General features: G+C 38.5%; 1 non-coding gene across 1 annotated transcript; it reads left to right on the forward strand.

Annotated features, from left to right (window-relative positions):
• Positions 1–1,756: 1,756 nt before the first annotated feature.
• Positions 1,757–1,838, forward strand: trnal-uag (transfer RNA leucine (anticodon UAG)). The gene has a single exon. It is a non-coding gene; the product is annotated as a tRNA-Leu (tRNA).
• Positions 1,839–11,269: the final 9,431 nt, after the last annotated feature.

An 11,269-nucleotide genomic window follows, 5' to 3' on the forward strand; every position in this document is an offset into this window, starting at 1 on the left:
GTGGGTTTTTGTTAAATGTGAGCCAAAATCAACACAATTAAAAGAACCAAAGACTTAAACTACTTCAGTCTGTGTGCACTGAATTTATTTAATACACGAGTTTCACAATTTGAGCTGAATTACTGAAATAAATGAACTTTTCCATGACATTCTAATTTATTGAGATGCACCTGTACTTTGTGCGAGGGAAATCCTCAATTGCCTGGGTTTTATGGTCGCTCCACTTCTTTTATCTCCCGCTGCTCACATCCTTTTGCATTTATTTTGTTCGTTATGTCCTGCCAAATTTCAAAGATCTCAGTGTTTTAGGTATCTTCAGCTACGACACTTGCTCTGTACTATTTTTGGAAATACAAGTACAAGAATGTATTAGCATTTTATGAAAGCTTTTAATGAAAATGCTGAGGCTTATTACATACAAACGGGTTGAACAGAGAAGCTCATAAACCATAAAAGAATCTAGCGATCTAAAAACATTCATAAAAAAATTATCCATATAACAACAATGTCAGTCAAAATGTGACAGATATATTTAACAGAGATTCCAATAAATGTCAATTAACTCCAGTTTGAACAATTTAGCGATCAATGCACCGCTTCCCCATGCACTAAGGTAAACAAACGTCTTCTTCTGTTGCTGCGCTTTGCCAACTAGCAGCGACGCAGAACTATAAATCCAAACAGATGCGGAGGCTACGGCGTAGGTCCGACGCAGAAGTATCAGCCTTTATGCCTCCTCTCCGTCTCTGTCCTCCTTTGTCTGTTTCGCGCGCAGAGTCTGTTATGCCACGTTCAAGAGCACTGGAAAATTGGAAAATTACAAAATATCAATTTATTGTGAAACAGCAACGAGTATCACAGTAATAAATCACATAAATAATAAAACAAGAAACATGGATGTTAATTAATTACGATTTATTTATCCATCCACATTTTTCACGAATTTTAACGAATAATTTACCTCAGAAAGCAACATTTCCATTGCCACCCTAACTAGCTGAGGAGGCCAACCGGCCGTCACATCTGTTTATCATTTTATCAGAAACAAGTAATATACTCCTATTTAAATTAATCACCAAAATGGGTGTACATTTAGGCCAATTAAGTTGTCAACCATAATTCTGGCTAATTGTAACGGACAAATTACCTCAGAAAATACTTAAGACAACATTTCAATTAATGCTTACCTGGAGGGTGAGACAGCTGAATCCGTGGCTCCACCGTTGGAGAAAGCGTAACTGTCAACTTGGATCACGTGTGCCTTGATAACCAATCACAATGTAGCCCTGACGTCACTGAATCGCTGTCAGAGATGTACGACAGTCAGCCAACCAAAAATCAACATTGATTCAATGTTTGTCTTTTCAACACTGAAAAGCAATGAATTATCAACATTGATTCAAGATTATTTTAGCATTGAATATTCAACCTCAACTAAAATGATGATTCTGATGGAATTTCAACATTGAATCAATGTCACCTTGCTATCTGGTTTGTTAAAAAAAACTTCCGAATCGATATTTTTATGTGAGGATCAATATTCTTGATACCACATCAGTATCGGAAGTATCAATACTTTAGTATCGATCCGCCCATCCCTACCGCAATTCAGTTCTCCACACAAGTGAGGACAAGCTGCCACTGTGAAAGAACAGACCTTTCCCACTCAAATCAAGTGTTCAAATCAAGAGGATCATCCATACTAGTTTTCAAGATATGGTTATACAAGTGTCAAGTAACAACCTGATTCTCAAATGGTAGCGTGGCCGAGTGGTCTAAGGCGCTGGATTTAGGCTCCAGTCATTTCGATGGCGTGGGTTCGAATCCCACCGCTGCCATATTAATTTTCATTTTACAAGTAAGGTTCATTCGTTTACTAAATGAAATGTACAAATAACCCAGAAAGTCATAGCTACTCGAAAATAAGAGTAGACTGTAATTTATTTAAAATAACATGTTACCTAATATTTAAACAAGTTATTAGCAGTACAGTAAATTATTTTGAAAATGAGTTTGCACTTTGTTTTTTGAAATCTGTAAGTAATATTTTCAAATGTATCTTTTAAGAATAGTCTCTCAGGTGTTTGTGAAATTTATAGATCCATTTTTTCTTTAAAACCCATAGAATGTATAGAAAAATTATTAAAATTATATATAATATATTTAAGTTAATCTGTCAAATAGTGGTGATTGCTTTACATAAGTGTCTTCAAAAAGTAACGCTGTAAGCATTAGCTACATGCTGCATTAGCTATAAGTTCATTTAATGTAAATTAAGGCCTAAAGTGTAATACATGACTATAAGACTCTGATTTATTCAAACAAATATGGCAACCAAATAATCTAAATGTCACACTCAAATGAGTTGTACGGGGATGATAGAGAGTGTATGTCCAGCTGTAGAGCAGCAACAAGAGATGCAAGCATGCGCAGCTATACAACCTTAGTGAAGGGAAATGCTGTAGCAGCTGCTGAGTCTTCACTAGAAGAGCCACAAAGAAGTCAGAGAGTTCATAAACTAACTGAAAAGGACCAAGAACTACATGATGAAAGACTGAAAAGACTTGAAAGAGGGTAAATGATTGCTGACTGAACACTGTTCCAATGATCTGCTGCAAGACATTATTACCAGGTTAACTAAAGTCTCTGCAGGTTTAGGCATTGTGTATGAAGATATATGTCAAATTGGCATTCCTGACCATGTTATACATTGTAGGGTGGACACATGTGAAGCAGTTACAAGAACAATTGTTGAGACAGCAAAGAGTCGTCTTGAAGGAAATAAAGAAGGTGAATCTCACCACTCACTGAGTTGTATAGACACAATAGCATCAGACAAGTCTAGTCTGAACACAAAGCACTCTAAGGCTTCCACACAGTCTCGAAGCATGTCAAGAGCCTCCTCTAGGCACCCAAGCCTGTCTGCTGCCAAAAGACAAGAAGCTGCTGCTGCTGAGGTCGCTGCTAACAAAGCCACTCTAGAAGTCTAAATAGAACAAGATCGACATTTGGAAGAGCTTCAGAGACTTGAAGCTGAGGATAAGAGGCGAATAGCAGAGCAAGAAGCTGATGCTTTGAAATGCCGGGAAAAAGAAGCTAGGTTGAGAACCATGCTAGAGATTGAAAATGCGGCTAGACAAAAGGTGGAATTGGAATGCTTGGAGACACTTAAGAAATTAAATGCTGCCAAGGTGCACATGCAGGTGTATGAGCAAAGTGAAGTCTCAGAAGAAGAGATGAAAGAGCTACTCCACGACTGTGAATCTATAAAGGAGAACAAAGAATGCAAATACCAAAATTTCTCAATCCAGAATTACTCCGCACTATGAATCGTGACAAATCCACAAGAAGAGGACAGCACTGCTGCTTTTGTCAGAGTCCTATCAGAATCAATCAGTGCAAATCGACTCCCTGTACCAGAGCCAGCAATCTTCAGTAGAGACCCACTTAGGTTTAATGATTAGAAGGTTGTTCAGATTCTAATAGATAGAAAACCCATACCAGTGGCAGAGAAGATTTATTACCTACGAAGATATGTAGGTGGGCCTGCTAAGAAGGCTCTCGAAGGTTACTTTTTGTTGGGCAGAGGGTCAGCTTACCATTCAGCTTGGAACATTCTGAAAGAAAGATATGGAAACCCATTGCTTATGGCTTAGTCCTTCAAAGACATACTCCATGCATGGCCAAAAATAGGCCTGGAACTTAGAGAGTTTAGTCTGGAGCTTAGAGAGTTTGTAGATTTTCGCCATAGCTGTAAGGCAGCCATTCCTCATATTAAGGGCCTTGAAGTATTTAATGACTGCAATGAAAACCGAAAAATTCTTGACAGGCTTCCCAATCGGCTAACCTCAAGATGGAATAGGAAAGTCTTGGAAACTGAAGAAGATACCAACACATTTCCCAGCTTCAGTCAATTTGTGAAGTTTCTCACAAAAGAGGCCAAGATCACTTGTAATCCTGTAACATGCTTTGAAACCATGTGACAGTGAAAGGATAAGGACATCAAAAAATTGAGGCCCGGAAGCAAAGGTGTTGGCAGTCAACTCAGATGAAAAACACTGAGTTGTTGTGTCTTCTTTGAAAGACAAGGTCACAGTCTTCACAAAAGGTGTAGAAGATGTTTGAAGTTCTTTCTGAGTTCAGTCATCGTTCTGTGAGAATAGGAGTGTCTGTGACATATGCCAGACGAAACAACTTGTCTCCATGAAGACCATTTTAAAAATGAAGAAAAGCGGAGTCACATGACACCATGCGAGGTTTGGACATGTGAACGGCGAGCTATGTGCTAGTTTTAACACTATTAATGTCATAAACTGGTGAGATTCGATACACTCTGTTCCATAACTGTTCTAGGAGGACAATATTTAAAAGAATTAAAAATCCTCAGGCTCTGGAGACATCAAAAGACACTTACATGCTCAAGCGGACACCCCCCCAGAGGCCCCGAGCCCGGTAGCCGATTTGGTCAGAGAAGTCTGGGAATTGCGGTGAGAAATGTTGAACATGTTGGTAATGCTGACGAAGGTCGTTGCTGACTTGGAGGATCTTGCTGTAATACGTCGATCGATCACTGCCATGGAGACGAAATTCACTGAGGTGATTACAAGAGTGGGGGAGGTCGATAAATGGATTGATTATCTAGAGTCATCGGAGAGGGAATTAGCTGCTAATACGCTAGCGACCAAGGTGGATTTGGAGTGTGTCTGGGAGAAGTTGAAGGACTTGGAGAACCGTAGCCGGTGGAATAAGGTCCGTATTGTTGGAATTCCTGAGGCCGAAGAGGGTCAGGATATGGTGAAATTCCTGGACGGGATCTTTCCGAGTCTGCTCGACATAACAGGCCATAAGCTGGAAATCGAGCAAGCTCACAGGGTTCCGGCTCTGCATTCTGCTGAGGGAGACAGGCCCCGATCAATTCTAGCCAAATTTCTGAGATCATCTGATAAAGATCTCATGTTACGTGAGGCGAGGAATAAAGTAAGGCTTTCATGGAAGAACCACAGCATTTTCTTGTTCCCAGACTTTGCGAAATCGACACTGCGAATTGCATTCCTTGAACGTGATCGATTCAAGGAATGTAAAAAACTCTTACATCAACGGAAGGTCCCTTTGCAGTGATGTTCCCAGCCAAAATGAGAACAGACGCTAAGGATGGCCGTAAAACATTCACATGTCCCCAGCAAGTGATGTCCTTCATAAAGTCAATGGAGTGAGTAAGTTATTTTGTGGTACTCACGTTGCAGCCGAGTGGACTGACTCATTGAACATTCACTTGACTGTCCAAGGAAATTGTGCACCTTGTTTGTTTCTTTTTGTGCTGGTTCCACCTAGCGGCTGGAGTTTGTTTTGTGAAGTAACACTCTTTCGGGACAGTTTTGTGAGTGAATCTGCATGTTCTTTGTGCTTATGCCTCCTATTGGCTGGAATTTGTTTTGTGGAGTATTTCTTGCAAGTGATTGGAGTGATTAGGTAATTTGTTGCACTCATGTAGCAGCCGAATGGGCTGGCTCACTGAATATTCGTTTGACTGTCCGAGGAAACTGAGTGCCTTTTTTTTGTGTGTTGGTTACGCCTAGCGGCTGGAGTTTGTTTTGTGGAGGTACACACCTTCGGGACAGTTATATGGATGAATCTACACATTCTTTGTGTTTACGTGGAATGTGAATGGGTTGGGGCACCCCATAAAATGTTTTATATATATACTGTAAACACACACACACACACACACACACACACACACATATATATATATATATATATATATATATATATATATATATATATATATATATATATATATACAGGTGCATCTCAATAAATTAGAATGTCGTGGAAAAGTTCATTTATTTCAGTAATTCAACTCAAATTGTGAAACTCGTGTATTAAATAAATTCAATGCACACAGACTGAAGTAGTTTAAGTCTTTGGTTCTTTTAATTGTGATGATTTTGGCTCACATTTAACAAAAACCCACCAATTCACTATCTCAAAAAATTAGAATATGGTGACATGCCAATCAGCTAATCAAATCAAAACACCTGCAAAGGTTTCCTGAGCCTTCAAAATGGTCTCTCAGTTTGGTTCACTAGGCTACACAATCATGGGGAAGACTGCTGATCTGACAGTTGTCCAGAAGACAATCATTGACACCCTTCACAAGGAGGGTAAGCTACAAACATTCATTGCCAAAGAAGCTGGCTGTTCACAGAGTGCTGTATCCAAGCATGTTAACAGAAAGTTGAGTGGAAGGAAAAAGTGTGGAAGAAAAAGATGCACAACCAACTGAGAGAACCGCAGTCTTATGAGGATTGTCAAGCAAAATTGATTCAAGAATTTGGGTGAACTTCACAAGGAATGGACTGAGGCTGGGGTCAAGGCATCAAGAGCCACCACACACAGACGTGTCAAGGAATTTGGCTACAGTTGTTGTATTCCTCTTGTTAAGCCACTCCTGAACCACAGACAACATCAGAGGCGTCTTACCTGGGCTAAGGAGAAGAAGAACTGGACTGTTGCCCAGTGGTCCAAAGTCCTCTTTTCAGTTGAGAGCAAGTTTTGTATTTCATTTGGAAACCAAGGTCCTAGAGTCTGGTGGAAGGGTGGAGAAGCTCATAGCCCAAGTTGCTTGAAGTCCAGTGTTAAGTTTCCACAGTCTGTGATGATTTGGGGTGCAATGTCATCTGCTGGTGTTGGTCCATTGTGTTTTTTGAAAACCAAAGTCACTGCACCTGTTTACCAAGTAATTTTGGAGCACTTCATGCTTCTTTCTGCTGACCAGCTTTTTAAAGATGCTGATTTCATTTTCCATCAGGATTTGGCACCTGCCCACACTGCCAAAAGCACCAAAAGTTGGTTAAATGACCATGGTGTTGGTGTGCTTGACTGGCCAGCAAACTCACCAGACCTGAACCCCATAGAGAATCTATGGGGTATTGTCAAGAGGAAAATGAGAAACAAGAGACCAAAAAATGCAGATGAGCTGAAGGCCACTGTCAAAGAAACCTGGGCTTCCATACCACCTCAGCAGTGCCACAAACTGATCACCTCCATGCCACGCCGAATTGAGGCAGTAATTAAAGCAAAAGGAGCCCCTACCAAGTATTGAGTACATATACAGTAAATGAACATACTTTCCAGAAGGCCAACAATTCACTAAAAATGTTTTTTTTATTGGTCTTGTAACGTCTGTGTAAGATCAGTGATGGTTAATTACACTTTGTTTGAAAAAAACTTTGTTTGAAAAAAAACCTTTTAGCCTTTTGACATTTGCATATAAATTAGTGACCTGGCCTCCACGTTTACATTTATATGGGTGCTAAATTGCAGATGGTCTTTATCACTATCAAAAGGATGCTAAAACAGGTCTCCTCTGAAGTGTCTCCATCAAGCTTCAAACACATTCCACAGAAAGGGGGGTGACCCCCCCCGTGCCAGGCACCAGAGCAGTTGTCTGTCTCCAGTAATTCCAATACATGTCACACACACACCTAAAGACATTTTCTCTATTTAGGCCATAGTAAGCAGTTATAAATGTATCTGCTATGTGCATGTGTTGTATGTATATTCCCCTATTATATTAACTTGGTTAAAACCCTTTACTTGTATTAGTTAGACGTTAAACGCATATATTCAAGTGTATGAGTGTATCTCTGCTTTAATATCGTCTGGAGGTTACCTTCTTGGTATCAAAATGATCTTCTCTTTATTTCTCACACCATAATGGGTGACCCCCATGCCAGGCACCAGAGCAGTTGTCTGTCTCCAGTAATTCCAATACACGTCACACACACACCTAAAGACATTTTCTCTATTTAGGCCATAGTAAGCAGTTATAAATGTATCTGCTATATGCATGTGTTGTATGTATATTCCCCTATCATATTAACTTAGTTAAAACCCTTTACTTGTATTAGTTAGACGTTAAATGCCTATATTCAAGTGTATGAGTGTATCTCTGCTTTAATATCGTCTGGAGGTTACCTTCTTGGTATCAAAATGATCTTCCCTTTATTTCTCACACAATAATGTACACCATGTGATCGTGAAATGCATCGAACAATTCTTACTATGTTTTGAATTAAAAGCTGCACTAGCGGTCCAGATCAGCAATAAAATGCGAATGAGCCATAAACGGAGACAAAGGATGTTTCTCCCGCTCAAAATGCATGCCTCTGATTGGCCACTCCACCCACAAAATGGGTGCGGCAATGAACTATCAAAACTCCAGAGCGCAGACTAATCATGGCTCAAAAACTCTTCTTCTTGAGACCAACACACTCCAAAACTCTCTCTTGAGTTTAACCTTCTGGCAGTGTTTACCTTCAAGTAACTTTGTGGATTTCCTGTGGACTTCTTCAACTCACTCCTAAAGAAATCGTCGAGAACCTCGTCTACCGCATCAAGACTCTTATTCAGCAACAAACCAATGCAAGTAACCATTTACAACTGATTAGATGCGTGTTTAAGTTTGAACCCCTTTTAAGGTGAATTGTGCCTCTGATGATTCTCATCTAGGTTGTGGTTAACTGACGTGAAATACTGCCTTCTTTGCTCTCTGTCACTTCTTTTCTTACTTTCCTTCATTCTATATATGTATGTTTTGCTTAGTTTGTTTGTATGTTAGTTATAGTTTCATTTATTAAATCCCTTATATTCACAATTGATTGTCTCTGTGTTCCGCTCACAATTCAAAGTCACTGAATGTTGCTCCTTGCTACATGCTAAACTACTGCTAGCACTGTATAAGTAGGAAGGCTATCGTTCCTTGGCCAGGAAAGTAATCTTCCTAGAATTGATAAATAATTATATTGTCTGCTCGCTGGACGGACAGATCAAATAATTGTAATATCGATTCTGCTACAGTTAATTCTAAGATCTAATCTAAATATTTATTATTAATTATAACCAGTTATAATTAATTATAAATAATTCCCTTTTAAGCTAATTTGCTACAGTCTTATGATGTATTCTAATTTTTTGAGATAGTGAATTGGTGGGTTTTTGTTAAATGTGAGCCAAAATCATCACAATTAAAAGAACCAAAGACTTAAACTACTTCAATCTGTGTGCATTGAATTTATTTAATACACGAGTTTCACAATTTGAGTTGAATTACTGAAATAAATGAACTTTTCCATGACATTCTAATTTATTGAGATGCACCTGTAAGTTATCTGCTTTGAAGAAATGCTAATCCCAGAACAGTGCAATTCTATACAGTAGCAAAAATATTATTACTTACCTAATCATAAGATGTTGTCAAAGCACACATTGTAGAAGCATTTAGTAGAGCATTTAACTATTGAACTATTCCTTTAAGCAAAAAAAATAATAATAATAAAAAAAAAACATGAAAAAAAATAAGAAAAAAATAAAGAAAATTATAATATATATATCTCAGCTATATATATATATACATAGCTGAGATAGAGCTGAGGGTTGAACTTTGTTGAACCACCAGTAACGAACACCAATGACAGATCTCTAAAAGATTAATTCTAAGGCATCAAAAGCATACAACCACTCCACTAATCAAACTAATAAAAAAACCATTAAATAATTATGTAATAAATCTTTCACATGAATATTTGCAATAAACACCAATGACATATTTAAAAAGCCATGCAATCATAAATGAGTTAGTAGGTTGAACAGTCAAAAGGCCTGGCGCTAACACCACTCACCTGAAAAAAAATAAAACAAATAAATAACTGTAAATGACATAATGTGGTGTACCAGGTGAAGGGGAACAAGGGATTATAAGGCAACTGACAATTTAAATATATGATTTAAAATGTGCAAAAATAAAATCAAAACATAAAATGTATTTAATATGGAGAAGAATGGAAAGATGCATTTAAATGGGGTTCATAAATATTTTAATCTTTACTATGACTAAATGCCAAGGGACATGTTTGTCACCATATTAGATAATGACCCTGGCATACTTCTCAATTATTTGACTGAATTTAATAATGTTGATGCGCCATAGCCTACCACTAGGTGTCAGATTGCACACAGCCACATGTGATTCTTCCCCTTTAAGAGAACAGAAACATAGACATGTTATGTAATTCAAGAAAATCTTTAACGTGCGATAGGAGCGACAGAACACGAGAAGCATCATCAAACTAATGGAGATAATCAGACCACGTACACCGAAGTATTATGCATAATCAATGTGAATGCGTATTGAAAATGATTCCCCAATGAAGGAGAATAATCGGCCTGCTGTTGTAAACATATGAGCAATGTGAACAAGGCTCCCCCACGTGACTCGCTGCCATGCTGGAAAAACACAGTTTGACACACTAAACACAACGATCTGCGTGCTCTATTAAAATGAAACATTGCCACTTGAAAAGCCATACTGATCCAGTATGTATGCATGATGGAGAGAATAGAGGTAATTGATAGCAAAGCCTATTATAGTGATGGCAGATGGAGACCTGATAAGGCACGCCATAGCGTCAGTGTGAGAGAGAGAGCGCCAAGAAAGCACAACAGCCCCAAACTGAGAGAGTGTTTTGTTATTTAGTGCTTTCATTTGTCTGCGAGTTTTTTATGTTATCGACGGTTACTGTCGATTGTGTACTGGAACCACTAATTAAATAGACTAACCATAAACCTGTCTCCTGACTCCTCCTTTGCCCACGAACTCAGAACTTATTACAACTGTATATGGCAATATGGCAATTTTCATATATGTAACATGTTTTTTAAAACATGTTTGGAATTTAAATGTGTACATAAATGCACAAATATATGAACTTTAATTGTATTTGTTCGTATATGGCCATATACCTGATATAAATACAGGCCCGGTTCTACTGGGGTGCTCGAACCTTAGAGCACCCTCAATTGCAGACCAGGGCAAACTACTGCCTAAGGGTCGATTTATCATGAACGTTGTCACTGTGACACAGTCACACACACAGTTCCGTGCATCTCTCTCTCTCCGTCTGCCACTGTCTTCTCACCTTAAATACTCCCGCCATTCCTCTCTGGAACGTGAGACCAGTGTGGCGCACAGGTGGAACTTGTTTACCATTTATCTCTCCAGCCACAAGATAGATAGATAGATAGATAGATTCACAATTATATTATGTATAAATGTATTTTAACAAATAGCATCAAACATATTTACATACAGTACATACAATCTTATCCTGTATATTACACTTCTGCTAAAACATTTGGCATATTGTTAGTGGACATTTCATGTGATTAAAGCTGCCAAATAATCACATAAGCAAAAATATTAACAGAA

Source organism: Myxocyprinus asiaticus, chromosome 32 (assembly GCF_019703515.2).
Source record: "Myxocyprinus asiaticus isolate MX2 ecotype Aquarium Trade chromosome 32, UBuf_Myxa_2, whole genome shotgun sequence".
Classification (NCBI taxonomy): Eukaryota; Metazoa; Chordata; class Actinopteri; order Cypriniformes; family Catostomidae; genus Myxocyprinus; species Myxocyprinus asiaticus.